The sequence below is a fragment of the Schistocerca piceifrons genome, chromosome 4 (genome assembly GCF_021461385.2).
Source record: "Schistocerca piceifrons isolate TAMUIC-IGC-003096 chromosome 4, iqSchPice1.1, whole genome shotgun sequence".
Classification (NCBI taxonomy): Eukaryota; Metazoa; Arthropoda; class Insecta; order Orthoptera; family Acrididae; genus Schistocerca; species Schistocerca piceifrons.
The window spans coordinates 277,829,011-277,843,808 of NC_060141.1; positions in this window are offsets into that span (position 1 = coordinate 277,829,011).

Genomic DNA, 14,798 nt, shown 5'->3' on the forward strand with positions numbered 1-14,798 from the left:
CTTCCGGCTGTCACCGGGACCTGTTCGGCCGCTGTATCCGCCAGTAATGGCTGTCCGAAGGTAGCGGACACCGAAAGCGGGCCCTCCCGCTGCCAGTCCCTGTCTGACGGTACTGGTATCGATGTCGGCCTGACGATGTGCGTTCACGTAACTCCGCACTCAGCAACCAAGAAATTCCTTGTCGTGACAGCTTCATAGTTGTTGCTCCGTAATGGACTTTCCTGTTGACATGCCGATTTCATTGGTAAAGTACTATTTGAACCCTTACACTGTACTTAGTGCCTCTGTTTAATATCTGATAGTCAGTTAGTCTAAGCTCGAAACTTTAAGTAGGGCTATTTATAAAATATCGATATATCGATACGTTTCTATAACGTTTCGATATATACCGATGTTGCCTCTTCACTGATATATCGATACTCCATATCGAGGTGGCAATACTACCGAGTGCCGATATTTATATTTTGTATTATAATTTTATTGCAATTTTCGAGAGATATTTGAAGTTGTTCTTTTGAAATTGTAGTAGAGCATAATTCTACTTTCACTGGGTGAAGGAGTCTTGTTACTTTTTGACCTTTTATCACGTTCAGTCTTCCTCATTGGCTGTGTAAAGCAAGTAGAGATGGCACAAAGAAGAAGTCCGATTGCATTGGGGAGTGGCGATGTGAACAGAATAACAAGATATCCGATGTGAAGAAATATCACACCAGTTACGTTAAAAAAACATTTTTTTACGCAGCTAGTGTGTTATTTGTTCACATCGGCATTCCTCAAAACGGTTAATGAAACTGATGAACAAAAATGTAAGTGACAAGCCTGGTCTTTGCGGTGGGCGGAGACGTGTGAGGGGAAATGCTGTCGCAATCGGCGCTCAGTGCTACCAACAGAAACAGGAACGTTTCACTTCACCAGGAAATCTTGACACTGCAAGGTGCTAGGTCGCTGGCGTTTGCAGAACTGGAAAAAAACAGGGAAGTCGACATGAAGTGCTTCAGACAAATTCGATATGTGACGAAACCCAACAACGGACCCATCGGACACCTTTTATGGTTCCACTTACCTGCAGTCACCATTGTTAGCAAAATGGTTACCGCCAAGCATAAACGTGCCTCGTTTTCCTTTCAATTCTTGCTCTTTGGGGGATAAGTTGGCTGATAGTTTGTTGATGTCCAGGGTATCTAATAATAAATCAATACTTAAATATGCAATTTTAAGACTGGCAGTTAACAGTTAATTTACAATGTGCAGACCATTTTTTTTAATTCCTTTTTTTCCGACGTGGATATTTTCCGTCGCTGTATCTATATATTGATAATTTTTTCGGTATATTGAGGGCCAACAACGATATATTTTTAAATATCTGTACATCGGATTCCCAATAATTTAGAAAATATCAACAGTCATACCACAATGGTACACTCTCTACATGCGTTGTCAATAGCGACATGTATGCTGCTAAGCTGTATATGGCGCAACTAAGGCCAACGCTAGTAGAGCTCCATTGCAGTGGTCACAAACGAGCACAATGAAGACGAGGCGATAATCTTTTTTTTTGTGATATCATCCATGCGCCCCGTATGAGCTATGAAGGCCGGTAGTGAATACATTACCCACCTCTCGGCCTGAACAGAATTTTAAAATTTTTATTGACAAATGAGGTGATAGTTCATCATTGGAGGAGTAATGACAACAAATTCACACAAAATTAAACCCAATAAAGTATGCCCAAACAGTCGAACCAATAGTTCGTCCCCCCTCTGGTGTAAAAGGGCAAGTGAATTCGAGTATGGAAATGATCATAAAGGTCTCGAATGACATCCTTCCATAGATTATCCCAAGCATCCTGCATCTCTGTTGTAGTCCGGCAACGTTTCTGGCAGGCATGATAGTTCCATTTCCTCATGTCCCACACGTGTTCAGTTGAGAGAGATATGGTGACCTTGCTGACCAGGGCAATTTTTGTAAACATTGCATCGCAGCTGCTGAAAAATCACACAACCTTCCTCTCCAAGAAATTGCACTCTGTGCCGTCCAGCAGGCACTGGTTACTTTAGCCTGCAGAAACACCAGATGTGACCAGGAGTGGCAGATATTTGCCCCCACGCCATGAAACCAGGTCTACGAGTTATACGTGTACGTGCACTACTCACATAGAGGCAAAACCTAGTCTCATCACTGAATACAAAAGAGCGCCATTCCACTCTCCCGTCAATTCTTTCACGACGCCATAACAGCCATGCTTGGCGGTGTCTTGGTGTCCGTCGTAGCCTGGCCAGAGGCACTCCCGATCGCAATCCTGTTTGCAGCTGGTACAAGATGTGTCAGGAATTCGTTCTTGGATGATGTTCCGTCGACCACCGTAACTCTCAGAAAACACCGAACTGGAAATCCGGCTGTCCCACGTGGACGTCCAGAATCTGGTCTAAGAGGTGTAATAATGTTCCACAGACCACTATCGAAAGCAGTGACACGTCACTGACACATTGTGCCCGACAGGTGCCTAAATCCGTTGGTGCGTCCATTCAGTTTGCCGCAGGCCCAGAATGCGGCCCCATTCAACTGCCCAAAGCTGTACAACGTGAGTACATACTCGTCAGTGGGCCCTAGTTGAATTCTACAAAGAATGTTGCTGAGTTACAGCCTGAAGGACCAAATTTAGGGGTGCACGCACAGGTCTCCGGAGAGCCATCTAATCGCCGATGACCGTGCAAAATACACACTAACACTAAAACCCGTCATTATGCACAAATTGTACTCTCCTGCTACAGAACGCAGTCCTAGAGGAGAACTTTTTCCAGCAGTGTCCAATTCACTTTAACAGATTATTGAAAATTAAGTTACTGACGAGCCAGAACGTAATGATCACTTACTTAACAGCGTTTTGGTACAACTCTAGAACGCAGTACAACAACATTCCTGCGCTACACGGATTCGACAAATCCTTGCTAGGTTTCCGGACGAATGAGCCTCCAGGTACCTAAGCAGAAGTCAGACAATTCCCATAAACTGTGGGTCGGTGGTTTGTTGGGGCCCGACAGGGAGCTGTAGCATCGCGTATGGTTGAGATTAGACACATTTGGCAGTCAAGACTAAAGTGAGTTGGCTACCGTGCTCCTCGAGACATTTTACTACGATTCTGGCCTTGAGAGATGGATTATCATGCTTGAAAAAACCATAGCTCTCGTGGAAGACATGAACCTTGAAGGGCTCAAAGTGGCCCGCACCAATGTTCACAAAGTCCGCAGCAGTTGTGGTGACTTCAGTTGCTACACACGTCTCCGGAATTAATTTTCATTCTGCGGCTTAGGGACTGATGACGTTAGCAGTTAAGTCCCATAAGATTTCACACACATTTGAACATTCTGCAGTGGAGTGTACCCTGATTTGAAACATCTCGGCACATTGGAACAGTGGGCCGAAGAGGGACTCTAGCATTTGCCTTCCATCGGCAAGTGCTCAACCAACTCAGCAATTCATACACGTATCACAACCCGCTCTCAAATATCCACATCCAGCTGCACATTTCCTACCTTCGTAACATCACAGTTCTCCTGCACACCTGTCGGTTATACAGTGATAGCTTAATCAGACCCTGGAGAATTCTTTCCTGAATGAATATTCACTCTTCAGTGTAGTTCACTCTGATCTGAAACATCCTGGCAGATTGGCAGATTAGAACAGTCTGTTGCACTGGGATTCGAACCTGGGACTTTTGCTCTTATCAGGCAACTGCTGTACTGACGGAGCTATCCAAACACGACTCTTGACTTGCCCTCACTTGTTTATCTCCGCCACCCTCTCATCTCCCATCTTTCAAACTCATCTGTTCCATAAGTGACAGTTACTTTTGCAGTACAAGTTTTGCGAAGTTTGGGAGGTAGGAGATAAGCTACGGTACACAGTATTACTCTTCCAGGAGCTTTCATTCCACAGGTCTCACGGATGTCTCCCAGAGCTCCGTACTGCCCCCTCCGTACTATATCCCTGACAGAAGTCACTCCGTAAATCATCAAGCAAAAAAAAAAAGACTGGTATTAACTCTGTTGGCTGAATAATTATTATTACGAGATGGCCAGTAAGAATGTTATCCCACTACTGAATACAAACGAGAGAAATTTGAATCAGAAACTCTGGATGGAGATATTGTGCATCTGCTTAAAGCGGCGCTGAGTAATTGGTTTCTCAGGAGAAAGCCGTAAAGGCGATGTTAAAGCAAGGCGCCAATTTAGCTCAGCGGCGCCAGGTATCCGCAGCCAGTCTACGTCACCATGGGGTTCCCCAGGCGGACCGACAGTAAAAACACGCGCACCCTGCCCCACGCGGCATCCCGCCTCTCTCTCTCCCCCTCCCCCTCCCCCCTCACACACCAGTCTAATTCCCTGTCCGGGACGCCGCTTCCCTCGGCCATCTCCATCACACTAACACTACCTCCTTCAAAGATTTATAATTTCTCTAAGATGAGGCTACCCCTCTTTAATTGGCTGTAAGGGACGAAAATAAAATTTTTACCTCCCACATTTACTTCGCCTTCTTTCGTCTTTCGACCCAACTTCACCTGGAGAAGGAAAAAGGAGCAGTAAGAGAAATTACAGGATGAGTGGCGGGATGGAGGGGGAGGGAAAGGAACGTTTATTGCTTAATTTTAAAGCAAAGTTAATTTTGAACAGCGGCACTAATTAGTCGGAAATGTGAAGGGCCATAAATATTAATCAGCACAAAGACCATTTTCCGTGAACGTTGTTGCTGCTTAACGGTTATTTATTTGGTTTCAATGGCTTTATCAGAATTTTGCCACTTAGAAAGAGGCACTTACAGTAGTAAGAACGTCTTTCACTTTACTCGAAAATGCTGGAAAGAGGAACTCTTATTCGAATTACTTTACACCTCAGTCAGTGGTTATTGACACCACTGAGAATTAGCAGGCGTAACTCAACCCATATATATAGGGTGAGTCACCTAACATTACCGCTGGATATATTTCGTAAACCACATCAAATACTGACCAATCGATTCCACAGACCGAACGTGAGGGGAGAGGCTAGTGTAATTGGTTAATACAAACCATAAAAAATTGCACGGAAGTATGTTTTTTAACACAGACCTACGTCTTTTAAATGGAACCCCGTTAGTTTTGTTATCAAAGCTGAACATATAAACAAATACGTAATCAGTGCCGTTTGTTGCATTGTAAAATGTTAATTACATCCGGAGATATTGTAACCTAAAGTTGACGCTTGAGTACCACTCCTCCGGTGTTCGATCGTTTGTATCGGAGAGTACCGAATTACGTAGGGATCCAAAGGGAACGGTGACGGACCTTAGGTACAGAAGAGACTGGAACAGCACATTACGTCCACATGCTAACACCTTTTTATTGGTCTTTTTCACTGATGCACATGTACATTACCATGAGGGGTGCGGTACACGTACACACGTGGTTTCCGTTTTCAATTACGGAGTGGAATAGAGTGTGTGTGTCCCGACATGTCAGGCCAATAGATGTTCAAATTGGTGGCCATCATTTGCTGCACACAGTTGCAATCTCTGGCGTAATGAATGTCGTACACGCCGCAGTACATCTGGTGCAATGTCGCCGCAGGGTGCCACAATACGTTGTTTCATATCCTTTGGGGTTGTAGGCACATCACGGTACACAATCTCCTTTAACGTACCCCACAGAAGGAGTCCAGAGGTGTAAGATCAGGAGAACGGGCTGGCCAATTTATACGTCCTCCACGTCCTATGAAACGCCCGTCAAACATCCTGTCAAGGGTCAGCCTAGTGTTAATTGCGGAATGTGCAGGTGCACCATCATGCTGATACCACACACGTCGACGCGTTTCCAGTTGGACATTTCCGAGCAACGGTGGCAGATCATTCTGTAGAAACGCGATGTTTGTTGCAGCTGTTTGGGCCCCTGCAATGAAGTGAGGACCAATGAGGTGGTCGCCAATGATTCCGCACCATACATTTACAGTCCACGGTCGCCGTCGCTCTACCTGTCTGAGCCAGAGAGGATTGTCCACGGACCAGTAATGCATGTTCCGCAGATTCACTGTCCCATGGTTTGTGAAACCCGCTTCATCTGTAAACAGTTAGAATTGCAACGCATTCTCTGTTAATGCCCATTGACAGAATTGCACTCGATGATGAAAGTCATCACCATGTAATTGCTGATGTAGCGACACTTGAAACGGTTGAAAGCGGTGACGACGCAGTATGCGCATGACACTACTTTGACTCAGTCCACCGGCTCTCGCAATGTCCCATGTACTCATGTGTGGGTTCATGGCAACAGCAGCTAACACACCAACTACACCCGCTTCCCCTGTGACGGGCCTGTTACGGACCCGTTTGCGTGCTACGACCATACCTGTTGCATACAGTTGGCGATAGATGTTTTGCAATGTGCGGCACGTTGGATGCTCTCTGTCCGGGTACCGTTCTGCATGCACCCTGCAGGCTTCAGCTGCATTTCGTCAACACTCGCCATAGATGAGTATCATCTCCGCCTTTTCAGAGTTCGAATACACCATGGTCACAGTTCCTACAACACTACACTATCACAGACGTCTGGTAACTCGGTGTACTACAGTTGGTCTGCGTGCGGAGACGAATGCAGAATAACAATGGCAGCAAGCGCTACATGCGGACACTGCGACAGCTAGACCAAACCACAACAGTGCACTACAGCCACACTCGTAAACACGGTCGTCATCTTAAACATGTCCCTGCAGATGCTGCTCGCCGACCGTGGCCCGTGTTTGTTACAACACGCAACTGAACGTCGGAGGTTTCAAAAGTGGTTCAAATGGCTCTGAGCACTATGGGACTTAATATCTGTGGTCATCATGCCCCCTAGAACTTAGAACTACTTAAACCTAACTAACCTAAGGACACCACACACATCCATGCCCAAGGTAGGATTCGAGCCTGCGATCGTAGCGGTCGCACGGTTCCAGACTGGAGCGCCTAGAACCGCTCGCCCACTCTATCCGGCGGAGGTTTCAAGCGTCAACTTTAGGTTACAATATCTCCGGATGTAATTAACATTTTACAATGCAACAAACGGCACTGATTACGTATTTGTTTATATGTTCAGATGTGCTAACAAAATTAACGTGGTTCCATTTAAAAAAATGTAGATTTGTGTTATAAAACATACTTCCGTGCATTTTTGTATGGCTTGTACTAAACAATTACACTAGCCCCTCTCCTCACGTTTGGTCTGTGGAATCGGTTCGTCAGTATTTGATGTGGTTTACGAAATATATCCAGCGGTAAAGTTAGGTGATTCACCCTGTATATAGTGTTTAGATGAATCGAAAAGTACATATGTACACTAATAGCTTAAGACATCTGTGTCAAATGCGTAACTTCTTATAAGTAAGCATATGTATCGTGTGTGAGATAAAGGAAAGATTAAAAGTGAATATTTACATTGATCGGGTGCACTTGATAACATATGTGCTTGTTCAGGCAAGATTTTCCAAAGCATAAAACGTGGAACATTACAGAATATATGACACGTGCAACTGAATAACTGTTGAAAACTCATCAGTGTAAAACGCATACTACTCATTGTTACGCGTAATTTTGTACCAGAACAATCGTGTATACATGTGAAAATACTATAAATTTCTACTTTTTTCCTTCATTCTATATTCAAGGTCATAGATTCAGCTTTCCCCACGTGTTTCTATATTTATCTGGAACCCATACTAATCCTCCCCGGGATCGACTTCTTACTTATTATCGTACTTTTTGTTTGACTCTCTTATACCTGAGGAGCGGCTCGTTTATGTTATATGTGAGAAACAGTCTGGGAATCTGATTAAATAGGATTGTAGTGTCCCGTGATACACAAAGGCTGTGCTAAAAGTGAAAATTTCTTTAACTGCCAGAAAGTTACAGAAGACAAATGAGGCCTTCTGTCCTAAACTTCATGTTATTCATCGCCACACTTCGCCATAGACTCTGATGGTAAAAAAAGCGAAAGGGACTCGGGGAAAACGACAAAAGGATGTTTGGTGCTTGACTCTTGTGCGTGTGGTGGCGTGGCGCGGTGTGGCGGCGGCAGAGGTCCGGCTGATGGAAGGCGATGGTTTCCCCGAGGCTTTTCACTCGGCTCGCGCCGCTTGTGGAGAGGGAGACGGATTGCGCAGGTGGCCTTTGTGGCGCCCGGAATTTATTGCGGGTCGCTCCACGGCCATCGGCCTTTGTTGACCGCGCGGGCGGCGCGAGGCGAGAGTAAACGCCTCTCCGCCCCCGCCACCGCCCCCGCCTCCGCCGCCCCCGAGCACCCGGCCGTACGACTTACTTTATACGGCGCGCGCCCCTCCAGATCTCTAAACAGATAACAGCATTCTCCCTGCGATCGCCGTAACTCATTTTATGACGGTTCTTCGCACGGGACGCTTTTAAATTCTCCGCTCGGTGCCATTATAGTCTTTCTTCCACGAGAAGCGCTCGCAGCAGTAAAGAGGACGAATTACGAGACATCCATTTCGCTTCCTAATTTACGAGGTACTTGAAATATTTAACCCTCTCGACTGTTCATCAAGCGTTGCAGGAAAGACACTAAAATTCGTGACCCCCTCATAAATGTACTAGATTTCATACTGTAAGGTTATACTTTTGTACAATCTTACAGTATGAAATCTAGTACATTTATGGACATAAGGTACATACAAAGCTGTCAACCAAACGCCTTTCATGTAGATATCTCCTCAGACGTAACACAATTATTTGACCTCATAGCCACTTGTAGTGAGTTACCGCAGGAGAATTTCGACGATGGGTTAGGTCATTATGTACGTGTTTGAATATCATGAACGCCTTTCAGTCCTTTATGACGTCCTTACTCCAGTTAACATCTGATATCTATGTGCTGGGAAGGGTACCCTGTGCGTCATTACCCTGCAGCCATAGTTCGTGAGCCGACTTTCAGGAGTGCGTCCGAATGAAATTTGTACTAATATTATTTTGTCACTTTCTCTTTTGTGGAGAGACAGATCTGCAAACTGTCAGTGAAGACATTTTGAACATGAGTCACTATATGGAGTCATAGCGCCGCTCTGGACTTGTCTACATTTGCGAGGCACGTCTAGTGTTACGAATTTCAGGGATCTACTATGTCCTGTATGTGCTTCAGTGTCCGTAAATTTATCACTGAGGTTTTCGATCAATAGGTATGCTCGAAGAATAACGCAGTGTTCGCTTTTCACCATGCTGATTTTTCTGTAGCTACTCTAAGTCATTACAGACGAAAGTCGAGACAGTAATCGTTTAATGTAGGGTGATTCTAAAATGGCTTTACAACTTCACTCAGATATTGAATTATATTGAAGCAACTTTGAGACATTGTTAGTGTGACATCTTGTACCAAAATACTTCAACCACCATTAATTTATAGATTTAGTATCCAATTGCACCACCAGGAATGCCAGAAAACTGAAAATAATTTGGTTAGGATAACACCTTGCTGCGAAATTATAATCCACTAACTGTAGCAGTACCGAATTCCGCCACTAGGAACGACAGAAAGTTTTAAATGAAAATTCCAGACATCAGAGCACTTGAACGTGCTCGCTGCATGTGTTAGATGGCAGAAAGAAAGGTCTAACATCACTTTCGTTCGGAATACCATAAGGAACCCCCTATTAGGCATACAGTTTACTCATGGCATCAGTATTTCGTTGAAACAGGTTGTAGCATTCCTTATAACAAATTTCCAGGTCGCTCGCGACTTTTTTGAGGCTGTAGTTGAGCGAGCGAGAGAGAATTTGTTCGCAGTCCCAGGAAATCAACGGAGTGCGCCGCGAGAGCTTTGAGTACATCAACCAACTGTTGGGAGAGAGTTTGGAAAAATGTATTGCACCTGAATCCATACAAACTGTCTTGTTACAAGCCCTCGTAGACGCAAATAAGGAGGCAAATAACTCATTTTGTGCAGATGTGTAATATTGGATTGAGGATACCGGAACTTGCTTACTAACGTCGTTTTTAGTGACGAGTCAACACTTCATATCAGCGGCGAGGTCACCAATCACGACTATAGGATTCGGGGCACTGAAAAGGCAAACAAGTACATGGAACAAATTCGGGTAGCCTTAGAGTGAATTTTATGTCTTAAATAAAAGTAAAGTGCACATACCCTTCTTATTTCATTAGGAAACCGTAAAAGGTTTTACGTATCTCGATATGCTCAAAAATTTTCTGTTTCCACTGTTACATGCAGAAGATTTAGATGAACACATTCACTTCCAGCAAGACGAAGAACTGGTAGTGGAGCATGTAGAGCATCAACACACATTGCAGGTTGGCTACATCAAGGGTAGGTATACATACAGGGGCAAACTTACTGTCCTCTTTTGACTGATAGGTCTTTAATCTGTCCTTCTGCTACGTGGATCGTGAACCCCTGGGGATAATCCTACCTTTTGACAAGCTCTTAACCTATTGTTCTTCTAAGTGGTTGTTTTCCTTGTCACCCCTGTCCTTCTTTCTCCCCCTCCTCCTCCCCCTCCCCCTCGCCCTTCCCCTACCCCTCCACCATCCCCTTCATTGCACTCTCAGAACTTCCCACACCTACTCAGGCACAATTTTGATATGAATTTCATTGGATTATTAATTAAATTGATCAATTAATTAATCTCTTCCCCCCTAAGAAACCCCCCAGCCCTAGCCCTCTCCTCCCTCACCTGGAAAATGGTGCGGAAAATAGTCAGCTGAATGGTCATTTTGAGGGAAACCATTGCATTGTACTGAATGTTGTGTACACAATTTAAGCAATGTCTAGGATATTGTTTATTTAAACAATTAATAGGATAAAATATGATGTATGCAATATTATTTATTTATTCATTTAAAGTATTTGTTGGGAAATTGGCTGCAGTGTATATAATACTGTTTATTTAAACATTTGGGAGTGACAAGGATGTAATAAATGTGAATGTATGCTTTCCCGGCGTATACAGCTGGCGAAGAGTTCTCGGGCTTCCAGCCGGGTGGCGGTGTCTTCAAACTGCGACGTTTCGACTTCGCCAGAAGATGATGAGTATGTCACTCGTCGAAACGTCGCAGTTTGAAGACACCGCCACCCGGCTGGAAGCCCGAGAACTCTTCGCCAAGGATGTAATATTTAAACAATTTATGGGATACAAGGCGGTGTATGGAATACAGTTTATTTATTTCAAGAAATTGGGGAGAAATCGATTAAACACTTTAGACAATGTGTAGAATATTGTTTATTTAAACAATTTATGGGATACAAGGCTGAGTTGGAACACAGTTATTCATTTATTTTTTAAGAATTTGTCAGGAAATTGAGTGCAGTGTATGGAACACTGTTTATTTAAACAATTTACAGGCTACAAGGTGGTGTATGGAATATAGTATATTTGAAGAATTTTTCAGTAATTGATTGCAGTGTACCGAATATTTATACAATTGCACTACTTTTTCCATTCCGATTGCATAAGTAAACATATAATCACACTGTCACAGACCTCTTATACATAACTAAAAAGCCTTTTTGCATCTCGCCACCTGCACAGGCTGCCTGGAGTCTGCACGCTTGAGAGGGACTTGGAAACGCCAAAGGGTTCACCGCACCACTGTTGGCTGTTTGCCCCTCCACAGCAATACGAAGTACCGTGCTAGTCTTTGGAACAAAAGCACACATCCTGTTGACGTCCTTTGCCATCTCAAGAGGTCTGTATGCATGAACCACCCTATCAGACACCATCTTCGTACATCCATATTTAAACTGGATGATGGTGGGACATCAACTGGTATAATTTTTTTAAAAAGTGAAACTCTTCCAGTTGTACTTAAGAGTTCATATTGATTTAGCTACTAGTTTCGACGTTGCGTCAACGCCATCTTCAGGCCCGTACACTTTGATGATATCAGTTGTGAGTGGCTGAGTACTAGAAGTCCGCGGTGAAACCAGTACATCGGGTTGACGGAGGAGATAGAGAATATCCAAAGAAGAGCGGCGCGTTTGGTCACAGGGTTATTTGGTAAGCGTAATAGCGTTACGGAAATGTTTAGCAAACTGCAGTGGCAGACTCTGCAAGAGAGGCGCTCTGCATCGCGGTGTAGCTTGCTGTCCAGGTTTCGAGAGGGTGCATTTCTGGATGAGGTATCGAATATATTGCTTCCCCCTACTTATACCTCCCGAGGAGATCACGAATGTAAAATTAGAGAGATTCGAGCGCGCACGGAGGCTTTCCGGCAATCGTTCTTCCCGCGAACCATACGCGACTGGAACAGAAAAGGGAGGTGATGACAGTGGCACGTAAAGTGCCCTCCGCCACACACCGTTGGGTGGCTTGCGGAGTATAAATGTAGATTTAGATGTAGACATATGAAATCTTAAGTAGAGCTGGAGGAGTTTTATTTTCAATAAAAAAAAAAAAACATCAGAGACCAGTCCACGCCTTCCTTCCAAAGCAAATACCTGACTGGGAGTCAATCCAGAAATACTGCTGAAGTTAATAAATAATTAATTTCCAGTCACATGATCATGACTTAGGAGACAGAAGGCGTATGTGGTAGGTATTCCACCCCCCCCCCCCCCCCCCTCCTTTCCAAATACAAGTACACACATAAATTGATGATGCCACAAAACTAGTAGTAGGCTGACTCGGAACACACCTCAAAAAAAATGTAAATTAAATACTGGATACAAAGAGAGAGAGCTGTAGTTTGTTATGCAGATGACAAAGAACTTTTTTTATCAGTCTTCTGACTGGTTTGATGCGTCCCGCCACGAATTCCTCTCCTGCGCTAACCTTTTCCTCTCAGAGTAGCACTTGCAACCTATGTTCTCAATTATCTACAGTTTTTTTCCCTCTACGGCTCCCTCCAGTACCATAGAAGTTGTAAGTAGGCTGTTTATGTTTTCTTATTGGCAACGTTACGTAGCGCTCTGTATGAAAATCACTGGCTGTGCTGTGTGCAGTCTGTGGCTAGTTTGCATTGTTGTCTGCCATTGTAGTGTTGGGCAGCTGGATGTTAACAGCGCGTAGCGTTGCGCAGGTGGAGGTGAGCCGCCTGCAGTGGTGGATGTGGGGAGAGAGATGGCGGAGTTTTGAAATTTGTAAGACTGGATGTCAATTATGACTATTAAGGTAAATACATTGTTTGTTCTCTATCAAAATCTTTCATTTGCTAACTATGCCTATCAGTAGTTAGTGCCTTCAGTAGTTTGAATTTTTTATTTAGCTGGCAGTAGTGGCGCTCGCTGTATTGCAGTAGTTCGAGTAACGAAGATTTTTGGTGAGGTAAGTGATTTGTGAAAGGTATAGGTTAATGTTAGTCAGGGCCATTCTTTTGTAGAGAATTTTGAAAGTCAGATTGTGTTGCGCTAAAAAATAATGTGTGTCAGGATAAGCAAGGTCTTGTATAATTGTTCAAAAGGGGACGTTTCAAAGTAATTCCCTCATGTCTTAACAGATGTCCTATCATCCTGTCCCTTCTCCTTATCAGTGTTTTCCACATGTTCCTTTCCTCTCCGATTCTGCACAGTACCTCTTCGTTCCTTACCGTACCAGTCCACCTAATTTTCAACATTCTAACAAGAACTAGCATGGGATATTTAAACAAGTACACTTTTTCATTCCGCCACGGACTCTAAACTGCCCCAGCCTTCCTGGCGCACTTTCTTGGAATACCTTTCATGAACTGCTTCAGGAGCTATTAAATCCGTTGCATGTCATGAAGATGTTACAAATGTTGCTTCAGAAGATGTCTCACAGGAAATATTAATTATATCGTTAATATAGACGTTTAAACACTTTGCTTCAAACACACAGCCGGTCGAAGTGGCTGTGCGGTTAAAGGCGCTGCAGTCTGGAACCGCAAGACCGCTACGGTCGCAGGTTCGAATCCTGCCTCGGGCATGGATGTTTGTGATGTCCTTAGGTTCGTTAGGTTTAACTAGTTCTAAGTTCTAGGGGACTAATGACCTCAGCAGTTGAGTCCCATAGTGCTCAGAGCCATTATTATCAAACACACACACATAAACAATTTCAAACTGCTCGAAATAATACAGATCGACACTGCACAATATTGTTCATGCATAAACAATAGTGTTATGTTTTTAACGAGAAATATCATTAAATTATCCTAGCCGATTACTATTTGACTTCACTCCTTTTAAGTGAAGATGTATGAAATGATAGTTTGGATTTCAAATTTCAATGTCAATTTATACTAAAACGGTTACGGATTTCCTGACCACTACCGATCAGCTAAATGTATTTTTTTTAAGTGCTTTAGAATTCCTAATTTGGTTCTCTTCTCTACATTTGGAAGAAGGAGGAAGGTTCCACAATCAGAGGGGATAGTAACAACTACAACAAATGTCACTGCGATGTATTGAGAAGCACTAAATACGACAACTTAATCTGTGATCCAGTTCGTAGAAGTAAATTGTCATGTCTAGATACAAGACATCGCTATCAATCGGGAATTTGACGTTGCGATTGGCTTTTTAAAGCACTATAGAATTCCTAAACTGGTTCTCTGCACTACATTTTGAAGGAGGAAGAGTCTACCGTGAGATAGACTAGAGACAACAGCAAATATCACTGGAAGATGGAGTCCATTGAAATAAATTGAGAAGCACTAAACACGACACACTTAAGCCACGGTGCAGTTCGTAGCAGTAGTTGCGATGGCTGGATGTCAGAGATCACTGAAACGCTTGCACATCCCGTGCGCTTATGTCCCAACGTCTACACCCAGTGTGCCATTCCGCTCATATGCCGCCAGCGCTAGTGCAC